The 18,753-nt window shown below is 42.9% G+C and overlaps 1 pseudogene; it reads right to left on the bottom strand.

The window, feature by feature from the left end:
• Positions 1 to 18,291: 18,291 nt before the first annotated feature.
• LOC126285487 (5S ribosomal RNA) lies at positions 18,292 to 18,408 on the bottom strand (annotated as a pseudogene).
• Positions 18,409 to 18,753: the final 345 nt, after the last annotated feature.

Below are 18,753 nucleotides of genomic sequence, written 5' to 3'. Positions count from 1 at the left end.
AGCACTGTCTAGCTTATACAGGGTGAGTCGCGTAAGACTTAACACCCCTTTTATTCCGGGGGCGATTGCACGTATCGGCATGCGGTTTTCGGCGAATCATAGCGGACTATGGGGCACATACGTTGGTACATGCATAATAATCACAACGTTTGTATTGACTGAGATAATGAGGTAAGCACACTTTTTTCAATGGGACGCTACACTTTTTTACCATCATTCGAACCCTCTGGTATAGTGATGTAACGCATGTTGCTATTGTGATTCAAACTTTGCTTAAAAGAGGGCGGATGAGGATTTACCTACGCAGCGTAGGCCGTGCATGCTGCACAGAACACGGCAACTCGGCCTGTGGGTCGCGCGAGGTGTGTTTACGGTCTGCAGCCGCTTCCGACCGCCTCGACCTCCAATCGTACAATATTTCCCAGCGTCTTTTAAGCGAAGTTAGAATCACAATAGCAAAAAAAAAAATGGTTCAAATGGCTCTGAGTACTATGGGACTTAACATCGGAGGTCATCAGTCCACTAGAACTTAGAACTACTTAAACCTAACTAACCTAAGGACGTCACACAACGCCTAGTCATCACGAGGCAGAGAAAATCCCTGACCTCGCCGGGAATCGAACCCAGGAACCCGGGCGCGGGAAGCGAGAACGCTACCGCACGACCACGAGCTTCACAATAGCTACATGCGTTACATCACTATACGCGTCTTTTCCAGAGGGTTCGAATGATGGTAATAAAAGTATAGCGCCTCATTTAAAAAACATGTAATTGTCCCATTATCTCGGTCAATATAAACGTTGTGATTATTGTGCATGTGCCAAAGTATGTGCCCCCATAGTCGGCTATGATTCGCCGAACACCGCTTGTCGATACGTGCAATCGCAAACGGAATAATGGGGGTGTTACGTCTTAAGCGACTCATCCTGTATATCCTTCGAAAACTGATCTGAAACACCCGAAATGTCACACTCGTTTTAAATGGTCGAAAGACATAGATACTAGCAATTTTTTTAATCTTAAAGACATTATTTTAATGAAAATTAATCAAACATCGTTACAAAATCATCGTTAATTCACGAAACCAGTTGCTTTGGAACCATCCGACAATTTATAAACTATGAACCAAATCCACTCTTTTCACATACAGGGTATCGCAGGAGGGATGGTGGATGTTTAGGGATATGACAGGAGCGATCATTCAAGCAGGACAGTAAGCAAGGGCTCTGAAATACTTACCTTAAGATGTATGACCACATGTTCGTCTTCGATACTGTCAAACAAATCTCTTGGACTGCCAAGCTCTTTGCTTTCCTTATTTTGGCAGGTGCTAGTATGGACGAAAACAGCAATAAGTTGTGTAGTAAACATGGGCTCTACAGTGCGTATCTTAAGAGCTACGAGAACTTGTACAGTAGAAGAGACGTGTTTCACAATAGCGAAGAGGAACAGGTGGCCATAGCACTGAAGGTATGCACTTCAGAGCACACGTTTGAAGGACCTTTTTTTTTTTTTTTGTCCGTACTAGCTCCTCCTAAAATCTGGAAAGCACAATGCTTGCACAAGAAGAGATTTGTTTCACCGTGTCGAAGATTAAGTGCTGATGGCTCTTACGCTATGCATTTTAGACTCCATATTTACTAGACTTTATTTTGGCTTCGAAGATCGATGCTAACATACTCTTGATTAGCAACCATTCCCTCTGTGTCGCACTCCATGGAGCAACAACATTGTTTATTTTGTACTTTTTTGTAATGATTTTCGTTTTTGCATATTTTTACCAAAAAATATTTGAGCGATAAATTTGGAGAGGAAATTCAAGTTCAGTGAGAAGAAATGAGAGCTGTGAGGTTACCCGATAATACTGTGATTCTGTCAGAGACAGCAACGGATTTGGAAGATCTGTTGAATAGATAGCGTCTTGAAAAGAAGTTACGAGATGAATGTCAACAAAAGTAAAGCAAGGATAACTGAATGCAGTCAGTTTAAATCACGCAGTGCTGAGCGAGTTAGATAAGGCAATGAGATGGTAAAAGTGTTAGGGCTCAGAACGCGGTAGCGAAATAAGTGATGATGGCCGAAGTATAGAGGATATAGAATGCCGACTGGCTACAGAAAGGAGAGAATTTCTGAAAAAGCTGAATTCGTTAACATCTGATATAAATTTAAGTATTAAGAAGTTTTTCTGAAGGTAGTAGTGGTATTGTACGGAATCGAAACGCGTCCGATATGCATTTCGGATAAGAAGAAGATAGAAAAAATCAAAATGTAGTGCTACAGAAGAAAGCTGAAGACTGGACTGGTAGATAACGTAACTAATCATGAGGCACTGAATCGAATTGAGTGAAAATAAATTTGTAGCACTGTGATATTCCTGGCTCTGGCTGCCACTATTTTATTCTGCTAGAAGCTCGCCTCGCTGCATCTCTATACACGTGAAACAGCGTATGGTACAAAATGCGGTGAGGTACAAGAGACAGGTGGTACAGTATGTACCAGTCCCGTGGGAGAGTACGCCGGTTGTATCGAATTTGCTTCTGATTGGTCGGTACGTTCGGGTGCTAGGCGCCAAAACGCCAAACGTCTCTTATTAATTATTTGTATACTTTTCATTGTATTTATCCCAGTTTTCAGTATGAGAATCTCTCATGGTTACCCTATGGGCCTACCATTTAGTGAAACATAAGAGTAACGATATTGCAACTGAAGTCGCTTTGACGTGCGAAGAGGACGAAGTACTTCGGCTGCGCTGGTCAGTTTCGGGCTTTCTAGTGGGTCGGTCGCGTAAGACTGTTTCTGGCATTCTTCAGAGCCGGACATGTATCTCTGTGTCGGGCGGACATGTTGCACCCTTTATCGCAAAATTGTCAGAAAAGTTACCGTGCGAATAGGAAAGCTACGTCGAGTGTTGTAAAGGACAGTATAAAATGTGTGATTATTTAAAAAATATAAAAAAAAACAGGATACAGTAATGAGAAGTGCCGCCTACCAACATTGTCAGTACTACAGATCTTGCCCTTTGTAGATGCAGATGCTAACCTGGGCAAGTGGCATCCCATACAAAGCACAATCAAAGGTCCAAGTTCACAGCTTAGCCGAAGAAGATCCCACAACCGACGAGCTGTCTTCTACGCTGGGGATTCAACTTTAGAAGGCGACAGGTTGGCGGAAAGAATCTCTCCAACTTCCATATCTGACTTCCAAAGGACACGCATGATTTATAGCAGATTAGACTAAATGAAGGGATCGGGTGACAGGAGACATCCCGAGGTAACAAGTAATCGTAAGTTTGGTAATGGAGGGAGGGTGTGTGTGTGTGTGTGTGTGTGTGTGTGTGTGTGTGTGTGTGTGTGTGTGTGTGTGAGAAGGCATAAAGTTGAAAAGGGAGATAAAGAGATGAGCACAATAAGCAGATTCAAATGGATGTATTTTGCAGCTGTTATTCAGATATCAAGAGGCTCTGATAGGATAGAGCAGCCTGGAGAACTGCGTAACAGCAGTGTTCGCCCTGTAGATCACAACAACATAATTTTCACCCTTCTACCCTCATGCCAGTCAGGCTCCGTCAAAATATTATAAACATGATTTGCACGCAAACAGAATCGGTAGTCTGTGAGTGGCGCCGGATTCTACAGGGTGATTCAAAAAGAATACCACAACTTTAAAAATGTGTATTTAATGAAAGAAACATAATATAACCTTCTGTTATACATCATTACAAAGAGTATTTAAAAAGGTTTTCTTCACTCAAAAACAAGTTCAGAGATGTTCAATATGGCCCCCTCCAGACACTCGAGCATTATCAACTCCAACTCGTTCCACACTCTTTGTAGCATATCAGGCGTAACAGTTTGGATAGCTGCTGTTATTTCTCGTTTCAAATCATCAATGGTGGCTGGGAGAGGTGGCCGAAACACCATATCCTTAACATACCCCCATAAGAAAAAATCGCAGGGGGTAAGATCAGGGCTTGTTGTAGGCCAGTGATGAAGTGCTCTGTCACGGCCTGCCTGGCGGCCGATCCATCGCCTCGGGTAGTTGGCGTTCAGGTAGTTACGGACAGATAAGTGCCAATGTGGTGGCGCTCCATCCTGCTGAAATATGAATTGTTGTGCTTCTTGTTCGAGCTGAGGGAACAGCCAATTCTCTAACATCTCCAGATACTGTAGTCCAGTTACAGTAACACCTTCGAAGAAAAAGGGACCAAAAACTTTATTGGCTGAAATGGCACAGAAAACGTTCACCTTAGGCGAGTCATGTTCATACTGAGTTGTTTCCCGCGGATTCTCAGTGACCCATATACAGACATTGTGACAGTTGACTTTCCCGTTAGTGTGGAAAGTTGCTTCATCACTAAACACAAACTTTGAAACGAAAGATTCATCTGTTTCCATTTGAGCAAGGATAAAATCATAGAAATCAATTCTTTTAATCTTATCAGCGGCAGACAGTGCTTGAACCAATTTCAGGCTGTAAGGTTTCATAACTCTTTTCGTAGGACTATCCATACAGTTGATTGTGGAACTTGCAGGTCTCTGCTAGCTCTGCGAGTCCATTTTCCTGTGCTGCGAACAAATGCTTGCTGGATGCGTGCTACATTTTCATCACTCGTTCTCGGCCGTCCAGAACTTTTCCCTTTGCACAAACACCCATTCTCTGTAAACTGTTTATACCAACGTTTAATACACCACCTATCAGGAGGTTTAACACCATACTTCGTTCGAAATGCACGCTGAACAACTGTCGTCGATTCACTTCTGCCGTACTCAATAACACAAAAAGCTTTCTGTTGAGCGGTCGCCATCTTAGCATCAACTGACGCTGACGCCTAGTCAACAGCGCCTCAAGCGAACAAATGTACAACTAAATGAAACTTTATAGCTCCCTTAATTCGCCGACAGATAGTGCTTAGCTCTGCCTTTTGTCGTTGCAGAGTTTTAAATTCCTAAAGTTGTGGTATTCTTTTTGAATCACCCTGTATTTTGATCCACTGAATCTTGCTTAAGACTGGTCATCACAGTCGTTGCAAATTGCACAAATGATCTTTTGATTCATTAGACACTTCGTAATTCCAACGTTGGCCTTGGCTGACGCCATACGAATGACTTCACAATCCACCATAATAGGATTCCCTCCCCTTTCCCTTCCCCTCAACGGAAGGTAGACGGTCCTGTAGCGTTTCCAGTAAATTAGGTCAGTTACTTGCAGAGGATGGGAGCAACAATGTCAGATGATTCGCTTTTAATAAACAGGACGGTGGCAACACTGACGACGCAATTTTGAAATGGTACAACGTGGTTTCATTTTGCGCTGAATAATAATGAACAAATATCACGTTAATTTCTGTTTTTATTTACTATTTTAAGACCACCTCAAACGTTGTAAGAAGCCGTGGACGTGCAAGCTCTCTCACACACACACACACACACACACACACACACACACACACACACACACACACACACACACACACACAGAGAGAGAGAGAGAGAGAGAGAGAGAGAGAGAGAGAGAGAGAGAGAGAGAGAGAGAAAGGTTTCTTCAAAAAGTCAATGACGAAAATGAGACGAATTTCTGAAGAGGAACGAATTAATAAGGGGAACAGAGGATATCAATGCTAAGACCTGCTTACAGGAATGGACAGCATTCTCAGCAGTGAATTTGGCTGAAGGATAAACAAGTGCCGGCCGTTGTAGCCGAGCGGTTCTAGGTGCCTCAGTCCGGAATCGCGCTGCTGCTACGGTCGTAGGTACGAATCCTGCCTCGGACATGGAGGTGTGTGATGTTCTTAGGTTAGTTAGGTTTAAGTAGTTCTAAGTCTAGGGGACTAATGACCTCAGATTTTAAAGTCCCACAGTGCTTAGAGCCAATTGAACTATTTGATAAAGTAATGAACAGTTGCAGAAAAGGCAAAAACTACATCCTTTGTGTCGAAACTGGACATTAGTGAAACAAGTGAACTTTGTCCCACCTAAGAAGCAGACTGGTGCGGGAAGAGAAACCAGAAACCTTTCTTCGATAGAAGTATCTCTGCCATTCACCGTGTGAGACGGCAACTCTTCTCTTATTTATTCAATTAGTGGTACGTCCACTTCCAGAATTACTTTTACAGTGTATTTCTTCGGACACTGTTCTGGTTTCTCGAACAGTCTCAGTTACATAAGAACCTCAAAGTAAGATCACTAAAACAATGTTTCTTTCCTATAACGGAAAAGAAACGTGATGAATAAATTCATCTCAGCTTAAAGTTAGGAAAAACAACTGAAATAACACAAATTCAAGTACCTTTTTTTAATCAACTTGTTAAAAAACGAACAAAAAACGAGCCAGAAAGGTAGAACTAGCATACGGGTTAGTAGAGAATAGATAACAGCAAAAGAACAGTTTGCTACAATCCGAAGATTGGCCACTACACCACTTTGCATGTCATAAGTACTGTACATTTCAGAATGCCTGATACTGAACAAGAAAGCAGAAACGCAATAGCTAGAGAAGGAAGTCAGAAATATTTGAAGGAAGATCATCGGACCGCAAGAAAGAAACGATGGTACATGGAAGGATAGGAGATTTGTGTGCACAGATGGAACAGGTGACACACACTGTGCGAATGAAAAGGCTGAAGTTTTGTGGACACCTCTCCACAATGATCGAATGCAGACAGACAATGTCCAAATACATCAATAATCTAAAGGCGATAACAAACTGGTTTCAGCAAATGAAGTGCATGAAAGAAGATGGGATCAATCCGAAAATATGGGAGAAAGAGGCATTTTTCGAATGAAAGTTGACAAATTCAATGGTTTCCAGGAAAATCAAAATATAAGGACAAATATCATCTGGACAGGGCAAAGGAGAAGGATCCTGCGCACAAGAAAAAAGAAGTTCTGGGAGGTGAAGAGAAAACCAATCCGATCTCGAGTGTTGTTCTCTAGCACTACATTTTAATTGTTTCTATGTTATTCTTATCCGAAATGCTTATCAGTCACGCTTCGCTTCCGTACAATACCACCACTACCTTCAGAAAAGACTTATTAATACTTAAATTTGTATCAGATGTCAACAAATTCCGCTTTTTCAGAAATTCTCTCCTTTCTGTAGCCAGTCGGCATTCTATATCCTCTATACTTCGGCCATCATCACTTATTTTGCTACCGCGTTCTGAGCCCTACTAATTTTACAATCTCATTGCCTTATCTAACTCGCTCAGCACTGCGTGATTTAAACTGACTGCATTCCGTTATCCTTGTTTTACTTTTGTTGACATTCATCTCGTAACTTCTTTTCAAGACGCTATTTATTCAAGTCAATCTTCCAAATCATTTGCTGTCTCTGACTGTAAATCCTGTGTATCTTAATTAAATATATTAATTTTTCCCTATATGATAAAGAGAAAAAACTATTTTCATCATAGAAATTTTTTTCCCTATGCGAAAAAGAAAAAAACTAACGTTTTTACGGTTCTATTGACCGAATATTTGTGTTACATTTGCAAATTTTACATCTAGATTATAATTTGCTGATACAGCTTCATGGTAAATACGAGAATTCTTTCTATTTAAAAAAAGAAACGTGATATATGTTGGTTATAGGCAAGAACAAAGCTCGTTGTAGTACATGAGAAGATCATGTTATACGAATGTCAGCGCGTGTGTCAAATGATCGTTGAAGAAGAAACACGTTTAATAAGACGTGGAGGAAATAATTAAACACAGCTTTTATAGAAGTACCTTTGAAGTACTATGGAGTAAACCAGGGCAAAGTGCCGGAGAAGCAACTACTCGCGATTACGTTAATTAACGCTCCAGGAGCACTTTACCTTGTTCAGGACAAACTAGTATTAACAGCAAAACCTAAACTAGGATAGTAGCAACACTGGCTCCAAAACTTGGACGGCGCGATCCATCACCTTCATAGCAGACACGTACTGCCACAGCTGAGGGACGTGCAGTATCTGGTCCGACATTGATGCGACAGCCTCGCAATAGCTGCTGCTGTATCGAAGGGTCGTGGGAGGGGCTTAGGGCGACTTAGCGGGGCTTCAGTGAACTTGAGGACGGCAAGATGGTGTGAGCCGGTGCTCGGGCACAGGCGGCGTGCGACAGGTAAACGCCCCATCTGCTCGCCGGTTGCGGTCAAGTCGCGGAGCGGAGCGGATTACCGCTGGCAGAGTACGTCCTGACGGGAACTTCGCTTCCACACGCTATCTTGGGCGACGGGGTCGAAGGGCTCGTACAAGCGTGTAGCGCTACATGAAGGCGACAAGTTCGGAAGAGCTGGCTCTTCTTCAAGGCTTTTGCAGCCATGAGTTTATGGCGGGTCATGGCCCACCGAATATAGGCCGGTGTGAGGTGGAGGTTACACCATCAAGTTAAGTAGTGGTTTAGACTTTGTACGTATGTACTGTTTGTGTCTTCCTTTTTTCGTTTATAAATGTATAGCTATGTGGTAGTAAAGGAGTTTTGCTATTTGGGGAGCAAAAATGATTATGGTCGAAGTAGAGAGGATATAAAATGTAGACTGGCAATGGCAAGGAAAGCGTTTCTGAAAAAGAAAAATTTGTTAACACCGAGTATAGATTAAAGTGTCAGGAAGTAGTTCCTGGAAGTATTTGTATGGAGTGTAGCCATGTATGGAAGTGAAACATGGACGATAAATAGTTTGGACAAGAAGAGAATAGAAGCATTCGAAATGTGGTGCTACAGAAGAATGCTGAAGATTAGATGGGTAGACCACTTAACTAATGAGGAGGCATTGAATAGAATTGGGGAGGAGTTTGTGGCACAACTTGACAAGAAAAACGGATCGGTTAGTAGGACATTTTCTAAGGCATCAAGGGATCACCAATTTAGTATTGGAGGGCAGCGTGAAGGGTAAAAGTCATATAGGGAGACCAAGAGATGAGTACACCAAGCAGATTCAGAAGCATGTAGGTTGCAGTAAGTACTGGGAGATGAAGCAGCTTGCACAGGATAGAGTAGCATGGACAGCTGCATCAAACCAGTCTCTGGACTGAAGACCACAACAACAACATGGTGTTCTTTTAATCACTGACAAAGGTCTTCTTAGGCACTTGTGGGTTTTATTGTTCTGAAGACGGTGTAGTTATCTACGCCGAAACCTAGGTTACCACTAGGTGCTTTTTTCGCAATCGAGGCGGGTTTCTAGTTTTTTAATATATTAACCAACGATTGCTGACGCGCTGCGATGTTGAAGGTTATTATGTTCGAGTATAATGACTTTTCTGGAGACTAGAAATCTACGCTGTAGGAACCAGCATAGATCTCGAAAATGACGATCGTGTGAAACCCAGCTCGCGCTATTCGTCCACGAGACTCAGAGAGCCATAGACACGGGTTCCCAGGTAGATGCCGTGTTTCTTGACTTCCGCAAGGCGTTCGTTACAGTTCCCCACAGTCGTTTAATGAACGAAGAGCATATGGACTATCAGACCAATTGCGTGATTGGATTGAAGAGTTCCTAGATAACAGAACGCACCATGTCATTCTCAATGGAGAGAAGTTTTCCGCAGTGAGAGTGATTTCAGGTGTGCCGCGGGGGAGTGTCGTAGGACCGTTGCTATTCACAATATACATAAATGACCTGGTGGATGACATCGGAAGTTCAGTGAGGCTTTTTGCGGATGATGCTGTGGTGTATCGAGAGGTTGTAACAATGGAAAATTGTACTGAAATGCAGGAGGATCTGCAGCGAATTGACGCATGGTGCAGGGAATGGTAATTGAATCTCAATGTAGACAAGTGTAATGTGCAGCGAATACACAGAAAGAAAGATCCCTTATCGTTTAGCTACAATATAGCAGGTCAGCAACTGGAAGCAGTTAATTCCATAAATTATCCAGGAGTACGCATTAGGAGTGATTTAAAATGGAATGATCATGTAAAGTTGATCGTCGGTAAAGCAGATGCCAGACTGAGATTCATTGGAAAAATCCTAAGAAAATGGAATCCGAAAACGAAGGAAGTAGGTTACAGTACGCTTGTTCGCCCACTGCTTGAATACTCCTCAGCAGTGTGGGATCCGTACCAGATAGGTTTGATAGAAGGGATAGAGAAGATCCAACGGAGAGCAGCGCGCTTCGTTACAGGATCATTTAGTAATCGCGAAAGCGTTACGGATGTGATAAACTCCAGTGGAAGATTCTGCAGAAGAGAGGCACAGTAGCTCGGTACGGACTTTTGTTGAAGTTTCGAGAACATACCTTCACCGAGGAGTCAAGCAGTATATTGCTCCCTCCTACGTATATTTCACGAAGAGACCATGAGGATAAAACTGGAGAGATTAGAGCCCACATAGAGGCATACCGACAATCCTCCTTTCCACGAACAATACGAGACTGGAATAGAAGGGAGAACCGATAGTGGTATTCAAGGTACCCGCCGCCACACACTGTCAGGTGGCTTGCGGAGTATGGATGTAGATGTAGATGACGTGTCTGTCTTTGCTGGTTCTTATAATGTCCGTATTTTCAATGTTGCTTGGTGGAGCGAATTGTTAACGAATTTTTTCGCTCTTCAAAAAAATCAAATTTTAAATATTTTTACTGCAGACCTGAATAAAGCGAAACGCGCCTGGTGAGAAAAACACTCATTTTCTAGTTGTAATGATGGAACGAAAATACCATCAGTAGTCGTCATATTTGTTTACACAGGTTATTTTTTTCGTGTTTGTCTCTCCTTTCCTTGTACTGTTGTCCTTTCAGTGTAGCACACATTCAGTTAGATGTGGTCTACGTTAAGCGGTACTGAGTTTCTGTCATCTGCTCTACGTGCTCTGTATCCCTCGCTACGCAGCTGTCCGCGTGCCTTCAGGAGCGCCCTGACGGGGCTTTCCACAGTTTCCAAGTCGGCCTAACAGCACGCTGCCACCACCACCAGCAGAGCGGCAGCAGCGATGCCTGGGAAGGCCCTGCAGCTAGTTGCTCTGCGGCCCGCGTCTCACCTCGCTAACTGCCCTATTGGCCACCGTAGCCGGTCGCAGCTATGCCGGGTATTACAGGGCAGTGCTGGACTGCGACGCGACGCGACACGACACAGCCTCAGACGCAGCGAGCGGGACTGCCTGCCTCCCCCACCCGCCGTATCGACCTTGGCAGGCGAGTGGAGACCGAGTTTCGGGCTCGGCGCCACGCCCATCAATCTTGCTCCGCGGAGACGGACAGCCTGCTGCACTCTGCTAGTACCCCACGCGTTCTCTGTCAGACGCGGCTCAGATTACTCCAGATGCTTTTCCGCTTCCGCCGGGCAGCAAAATCACACCTTACTAATTCTCCACTTTATAGCAGGTTTCTGCCACTTCATGGACAATTTCGCAACACTGTATTTCGATAATCGTTTTTTACTTGAAACTTTCTGACAAATTAGGACTGTAGTTCGGACAGGGACTCGAACCCGCAACCTTGATAGTGTGGGTATTTTTACTTATTTTCCTAATTCTGTACTCCAAGGATCAGTTATTAAGGAATTTGAATTCCCAATCGCTAATTACTACGAGCGTTTTACAAGCTCCGGCATAGTTATTTATATTTAACACCTTAATTAGATGACTCGATATTGCAGACAAGAAATTCGCTGTCAGCGAATTAATTTTGCCGCATGGGATTAGCCGAGCGGTCTAGGGCGTTGCCGTCATGGACTGCAAGGTTGGTCCCGGCGGAGGTTCGATTCCTCCCTCGGGCGTGTGTGTGTGTGTGTGTGTGTGTGTGTGTGTGTAAGGATAATTTAGGTTAAGTAGTGTGTAAGCTTAGGGACTGATGACCTTTGCAGTCAAGTCCCATAAGATCTGACACACATTTGAACTTTTTAAAAAAAATTAATTTTGATGTACTGCGTGCAGCTGTCGATGTCAACAGTGTCTTTTCCTTCACACATGCGTGTGAGGCACAGAAAAGTTTGTACATGGTTTGAAACACAAAGCATGCACATGGAACTATTCAGTAATCACGTTTTGTCACAATACTGAGAGGAAAGCTACTCAGACATGTGACGTATCAAGCAATTATTGTTCTTCACATAAACTGTACATAAGCTGTTTTTGAAAAGTATGACTTTTACCATCACAGGAATTTTGAAAATTGAAATGAAATAAACAATAATCTGTAAAAAAACTTTTGTATTGTTACTTCACATGACAGAATTCTGTAGAGAGCAAAATTAGAAGCATCTTCAGAAACACATAAGTAGAGTAATTACTGGCAGTTTTTCTACTCAGTTATTTTCTTCTTCTACTACTACTACTATTACTAGCTTGTATGTTGTGGGTCATTCGAAAGTGTTTCATAAAACTCACTGTAACCCGCAAGCTTTGCAGATCCTTCACTATCTTTACCATCATCTGGAGCCACCAAAGATGTATGGTTTCTTATGAGGTGCACTCTGAGCGTTATAGTGTACTGTGTGATCAAAAGTATCCGAACAACCTCCAAAATACACGTTTTTCATATTAGTTGCATTGTGCTGCCATCTACTGCCAGGTACTCCATATCAGCGACCTCAGTAGTAGTTATACACCGCGAGAGAGCAGAATAGGGAGCTCCGCGAAACTCACGGACTTCGAACTTGGTCAGGTGATTGGGTGTCACTTTTGTCATACGTCTGAACGCGAGATTTCTTCACTCCTAAACTTCCCAAGGTCCACTGTTTCCGACGTGATAGTGAAGTGGAAACGCGAAGGGACTGGAACAGCACAAAAGCGTACAGGCCGACCTTGTCTGTTGACCGATAGAGACCGCCGACAGTTCAAAATGGCTCAAATGGCTCTGAGCACTATGGGACTTAACATCTTAGGTCATCAGTCCCCTAGAACGTAGAACTACTTAAACCTAACTAACGTAAGGCCATCACACAACACCCAGCCATCACGAGGCAGAGAAAATCCCTGACCCCGCTGGGAATCGAACCGCCGACAGTTGAAGAGGGTCGTAATGTTAATAGGCAGACATCTATCCAGCCCATCACACAGGAAATCCAAACTGCATCAGGATCCGCAGCAAGAACTATGACCGGCAGGCGAGAAAACTTTGATTCCATGGTCGAGCGGCTGCTCATAAGCCATACATCACGCCGGTAAATGCCAAACGACACCTCGCTTGGTGTAAGGAGTGTAAACATTGAACGATTGAACAATGGAGAAACACAGTGTGGAGTGGCGAATCACGATGCACAATGTGCCGATCTGATGGCAGGGCGTGGGTGTAGCGATGCCCGGTGAACGTCATCTGCCAGCGTGTGTAGTGCGAAAAGTAAAATTCGGAGGCGGTGGTGTTACGGTGTGGTAATGATTTTCATGGAGAGGGCTTGCAGCCCTTGTAGTTTAGCGTGGCACCTTCTTGCGTCCCACTATTGAAGAGCAATTCGGGGATGGCGATTGAATTTTTCAACACGATCGAACACCTGTTCATAATGCACGGTCTGTGGCGGAGTGGTTACACGACAATAACATCCCTGTAATGGACTAGCCTGCAAGGGGTCCTGACTGGAATCCTACAGCACACCTTTGGGATGTTTCGTAACGCTGACTTCGTGCCAGGCCTCACCGACCGACATCGATACCTCTCCTCAGTGCAACACTCCGTGAAGAATGAGCTGCTATTCCCCAAGAAACCTTCCAGCACCTGACTGAACGTATGCCTGCGAGAGTGGAATGGAAGTTGTCATCAAGGCACCACATCGAATTCGAGCATTACCGATGGAGGACGCCACAAACTTTTAAGTCATTTTCAGCCAGGTGTCCGTATACTTTTGATCACATAGTGTAGCATTTAACCCTTTGAATGCCAGTGGTTTGTGCCTGAGCCTCTGGTTTATTAATTTTCTGAAGTATCAGGGCCTTTGTCATGAAATCACCGACGCTATTGGAAGACAGAGACATCTAGCGGTACACTGGGGTACTTTTACGAATTAGTGCAATTGTAGTGGTCATAGCGCTCAGAGCAACTGTCGGTGCAGAGACTGTATTATGTGGTTGTAAGAAATTGTTGAGTGTTTTTTTTTTTTTAGTTGGTATCACAATTAGGACGTCATTGAAAGGGAATGAAGTATATCTAATTACTGTAGGGTAAAGTTGAGTTTGTACTGCTGTTTTTGTCAGTAGCTTCTAAATGATACAATGGAGTAGTATTTGCATTTGATATAAATTCGTTACATTTTAGCCCAAATTTGCTTGGTATTTAGGGTTGTAATTTTTTTGTGTTATGAGTTCATGGAAGTTTCAAGATTTTGGATTGTATCTAGAAAGAAAGCAAAATTGCTTTAAATACATCTCCTGAAATGATGGGTAGTTGAAACGTGTGCGTACCATAGGTTTCACCGTCCTTAAACATCTGATTTTTGCATCTTGCTAATTCTTTTTGTATTCGTTGGTTAACATACAATAAAGATTAATTTCGTGGAAAGTTTTAAAATATCAATTTTTTCATTACTAGGATTCAAAATGTTCAGAGAAAAAGTTTGCTTAGCTAGTGTATCAATATACTTCAACTTTGACAACAGACAATTTTATTTAATTTACGAATACCTCTTCCTTTTGTCTCATCTTACAGGGACACATTTGTATATTGCCTTTGTATAGTACTTGAAAGCTAGAATACCATCTGAATTCACCTCTTTAATAGAGAAACATCCAGACACATTGTTCTTTTCCATAATCTCACAGTTTACTTCCACTGTACATATTCCGTCACTCTTTCTTATGAGCCGTTTAATAGCACCCAAGTCCGTGTAGAATGGGATTTCCTTGTGCAGAGAAACAGTTGCTTATAGTTTTCAATACGTCGTTGTCACCCATATTAACCCGATAACGAACGAGTGTACTATTTCTTTTTTGTTCAGGAAATGCATTGGTGAACGTTATTAGGTGATAGATGGCGGATTTATTATTTGGGTCAACGTAGACCAACGAAAAAGAACGAAGTTTATCCGGAGTTGTCTTGGCAACTACTTCGTGGTAAACATGCAATAGGATCAGCGGGGAAAAAAATCAGAGACGACGCATATGCATTCAAGCCTACCGCAACAAACCACCGATATTCCCTACTTTACAGGAACGGAACAACTGTGCTAAACATGTTCATTCTGCATCTTTCAGGGTAATTAACGGGCTCCATAATCATGTTCCATTCGTTAGTATGGGACCCATCTGCACAGTGCACACAGCTACATTCAAGAAATCGGTTGGTGCAAAGAAACGAGAACTTCAGATTTCGTTACGTGTGCCCTTTCATCATCTTGTAGTTCAACTAGTAAGAATGACTCACGTCAGTTACGACGTTTTACATGCAGTTAGTCTTTCCCTTACCACTATTTACAATCGACTTCTCCATATTTTATGTCGAGAAACTGTTTAAAAAACCAAACACTTTTCGCTGTTCAAATGGCTCTGAACACTATGGGACTTAACACCTATGGCCATCAGTCCCCTAGAACTTAGAACTACTTAAACCTAACTAACCTAAGGACAACACACAACACCCAGCCTTCACGAGGCAGAGAAAATCCCTGACCCCGCCGGGAATCGAACCCGGGAACCCGGGCGTGGGAAGCGAGAACGCTACCGCATGACCACGAGATGCGGGCTTTTCGCTGTCACACTGTGTATGTCGCCAAATATTATTGCTGTTCTCTCTTACTCACGACCAGAAGTAGGTACTTACGGACTGCCACAACACAAAAGTGAAGCACCGAAAGAGAGAGAAGATCCATAGAGAGCAGTACCTGTAAACAAAGACACAAACGTTAGCCGACATTTTCCGTAAACAATGGGATCATTACACAGAAATATTTACTTAAGTTACTGTGATAAATGTGACACATTTACGCTGTGTACAGGATGAATTAATTAAAATTTATCTACTCCAAAAGCACGTCAGCAAACCGCTTGATTTGTATCACCAACAAATTGTCGATGTGTGTGTTCTCAGGCTACATGTGGTAGCAGCTTCGCCCCAATCCACGTCACCCAATGTGAAGCAATTTACGCGTGTTTAGACTCCTCTTGACGCTATTCTCAACAGCGTGACATTTCCTGCCGAAATTTTAGTTACTTGTGTCAATCGCTGTAAACAAGTCATGTTTTGATGAAAATTCTCAAATAAACGGTAAATTTCGCTGGAGGAACTAGTTCTACTTATCGCTCCTGAAAATGTGACACCTCGCGACTCAAGTTTTCCCATTTTACGTTACTGGTATCAAACGGCATAGAAATGATTCGCATTGTCCTACTGATACCTCGTAATACACGAATGGAAAAAGATCTGTGGTACATTCCGGTTCACAGTGACGCCTTGTAGATACATTCGAGGTCTCACATGTTAAGGAGCGATATGGAGTTGGAGCATTTTGCTTAGATTAGCGACGGTGGACGGAAACTGCGTCGATCTTCACACTTCTGAAAATAAGCAGTAGTAAGACTGAGGCAAATGTGTAGCCCCCATTATTTTGAAAAGATTTGTGGTTTTTTACTTTTCGCAGTTCGCGTTAGGCATAATAGCTGGACCAGCCTCTGTCAAACAACGGACCATACCATTTGAGGATGGTCTGGGTCAAACAACATACCAAATCACTTGAGGATCGTCTGTTGCTTGACAAACTGGCAGCATTGTTAATATCTCCAGCCACTTTTCGGCAGCTGATGTTTCAATTACGCTTTATCTCATAGATAAGAAAAAAATTGCTAAAGAGGGAATTTTTTCTTATCTATATGATAAGGAAGCAACATTGCAACGGGAGTCAAGGCGTACGGCACAAACTTTTCACACATTTCCTCTTATTCAAAATATTGTAGAAAGTGTCCTCTACACTAATTTAGAGATGTTGAGCTCTTCCTTTGATTTGTGACAACAACGTTGACACATTAAGGCCTCCCCACACTTCCTATTCGAACACACATCTGTTGTTAGTTCAAGCAGCCATCATAGTTAGTGCGCTGAAACCGCTTGCACACCAGAAATAAAATCAGCCTCAGAATTTTTCGCGCGAACGATGCAGATGATTCCGACAATGGCAGAATCCCAACAGCCTTTCGTTGTGCTTCATTATTGGGTCATGTGAAACAGGAGCTGATAGGAAACGGATAGAACTGGAGCATGGGAAAGTGGTCGAACAACCGAACAGCACTTAAGCCAGCGTCAGCATAATCCAACACAATGGTGAAAATGTTTGAGTCGAGTTTCAGATTGGTTCATCATCAATCTTACGCTCTTGATACAGCCACATGAGCTCTTTCTATTCCTCAACTTGGAAGTTTATGTTCATTATAAGGGTTTTGTTCGTCCATTAATTAGGAAGCGATTTAACAAAAAATGGGCTTTTCAAAATTTTATACATAGCTAGATTCTCAACAACAGGATCAAATATTCTTGTAGAATTTATAAACAACCAGTCAGTTGAAAAATGGAAGGTTTATTTAAACATTTTTATCATGGTTTCAATGGTTATAAAAACATATTTCTCAGAAGAAAGTAGGAACAACTGGGTTACATGTTGTGCCTGAGGTACGCTAAAATATAGCCCAAAAGTGTCAGTGAGATACAAAATTTCACCTCCACAACAATTAGAACATGCACAACATAGTGATTGTCATTCAGTATTACCTCAAGAATGTGCAGCTAGTGCAACATAGAACTGAGATTTAATATCTGAAGGACGCCTTTCGATTATATATTTAACGTAGCTCAGGCACAACATGTAACCTAGTTGCCACTGTTTACTACTGAGGAAGACATTTAAAAAAAAAAGTTGAAACAGTACTAAACAGGGTTAAATAAACCTTCAGTTTTTCAACTGATTGGCTGTTTATTAATTCTACAAGAAGAAATGGGCTATTTCTAAATCGGGCGTATAGTTGACAAATGACGGAGACAGATAATTAACGCTCATTTGTCGAATATTCCCCATACCTATCTAAGTATCCTCGTAGTTTACTTGCAAATATTCCAACTTTATTGCTGCAAAAATCACTGTGATACTGCAATGTTGGTCACCTAAATGTGTTATGTAGCTAAGTATATTCCCAAAATTTCATTACTCTACATCAATCCCTTTTTGGTGTTACGACTTCTTTCCATCAGTGTATATCATCACTCCGTCTTCAGGCCACAAGTGGCCCATCTGGATCATCCAACCGCCGTGCCATCCTGTTGAGAATGCGTATAGGAGGGGCATGTGGTCAGCACACCTATCTCCCGGTCGTTATGATGGTTTTCTTTGACCGGAGCCGCTACTATTCGGTGGAGTAGCTCCTCAGTTGACATCACGAGGCTGAGTGCACCCCGGAAAATGGCAACAGCACGTGGCCGCTGGATGGTCACCCATCCAAGTGCCGGCCACGCCCGACAGCGCTTAACTTCGGTGATCTCACGGGAACCGGTGTATCTACTGCGGCAAGACCGTTGCCCCAGTGTATATTAAGGCACCAAGTAAATCTCGTACGGACTAAGGGGAGCCATAGTGATCGAGGATGTTGGGAGCAGGTGCTGCTCACTGACACACCAGCGGAAATTGTGGAAGTTAGAAGACTGGCGACCAAAATAAAAATAAATGAAAATGAAAAATCCAGCGCATCTCTAGCATCGTATTTTTAGCCAAGGGGGCTGCGTGTTATCTAGAGCTCCTGCCGCCTATTGTTCACCCGCACAAGGACGTAAGCGGTGCCTGACACTTGTCAGAAGCCGCAGCGCGGTAATTAAAGGGCGGACTTCATTAAGGGCCGGCGCGAAGCCCTTGTGCTGGCGCGTCACGG

The sequence above is a fragment of the Schistocerca gregaria genome, chromosome 8 (genome assembly GCF_023897955.1).
Source record: "Schistocerca gregaria isolate iqSchGreg1 chromosome 8, iqSchGreg1.2, whole genome shotgun sequence".
Lineage (NCBI taxonomy): Eukaryota > Metazoa > Arthropoda > Insecta > Orthoptera > Acrididae > Schistocerca > Schistocerca gregaria.
Note: the sequence above shows the minus strand (reverse complement) of the source record. Positions and strands in the feature narration are given on the sequence as shown.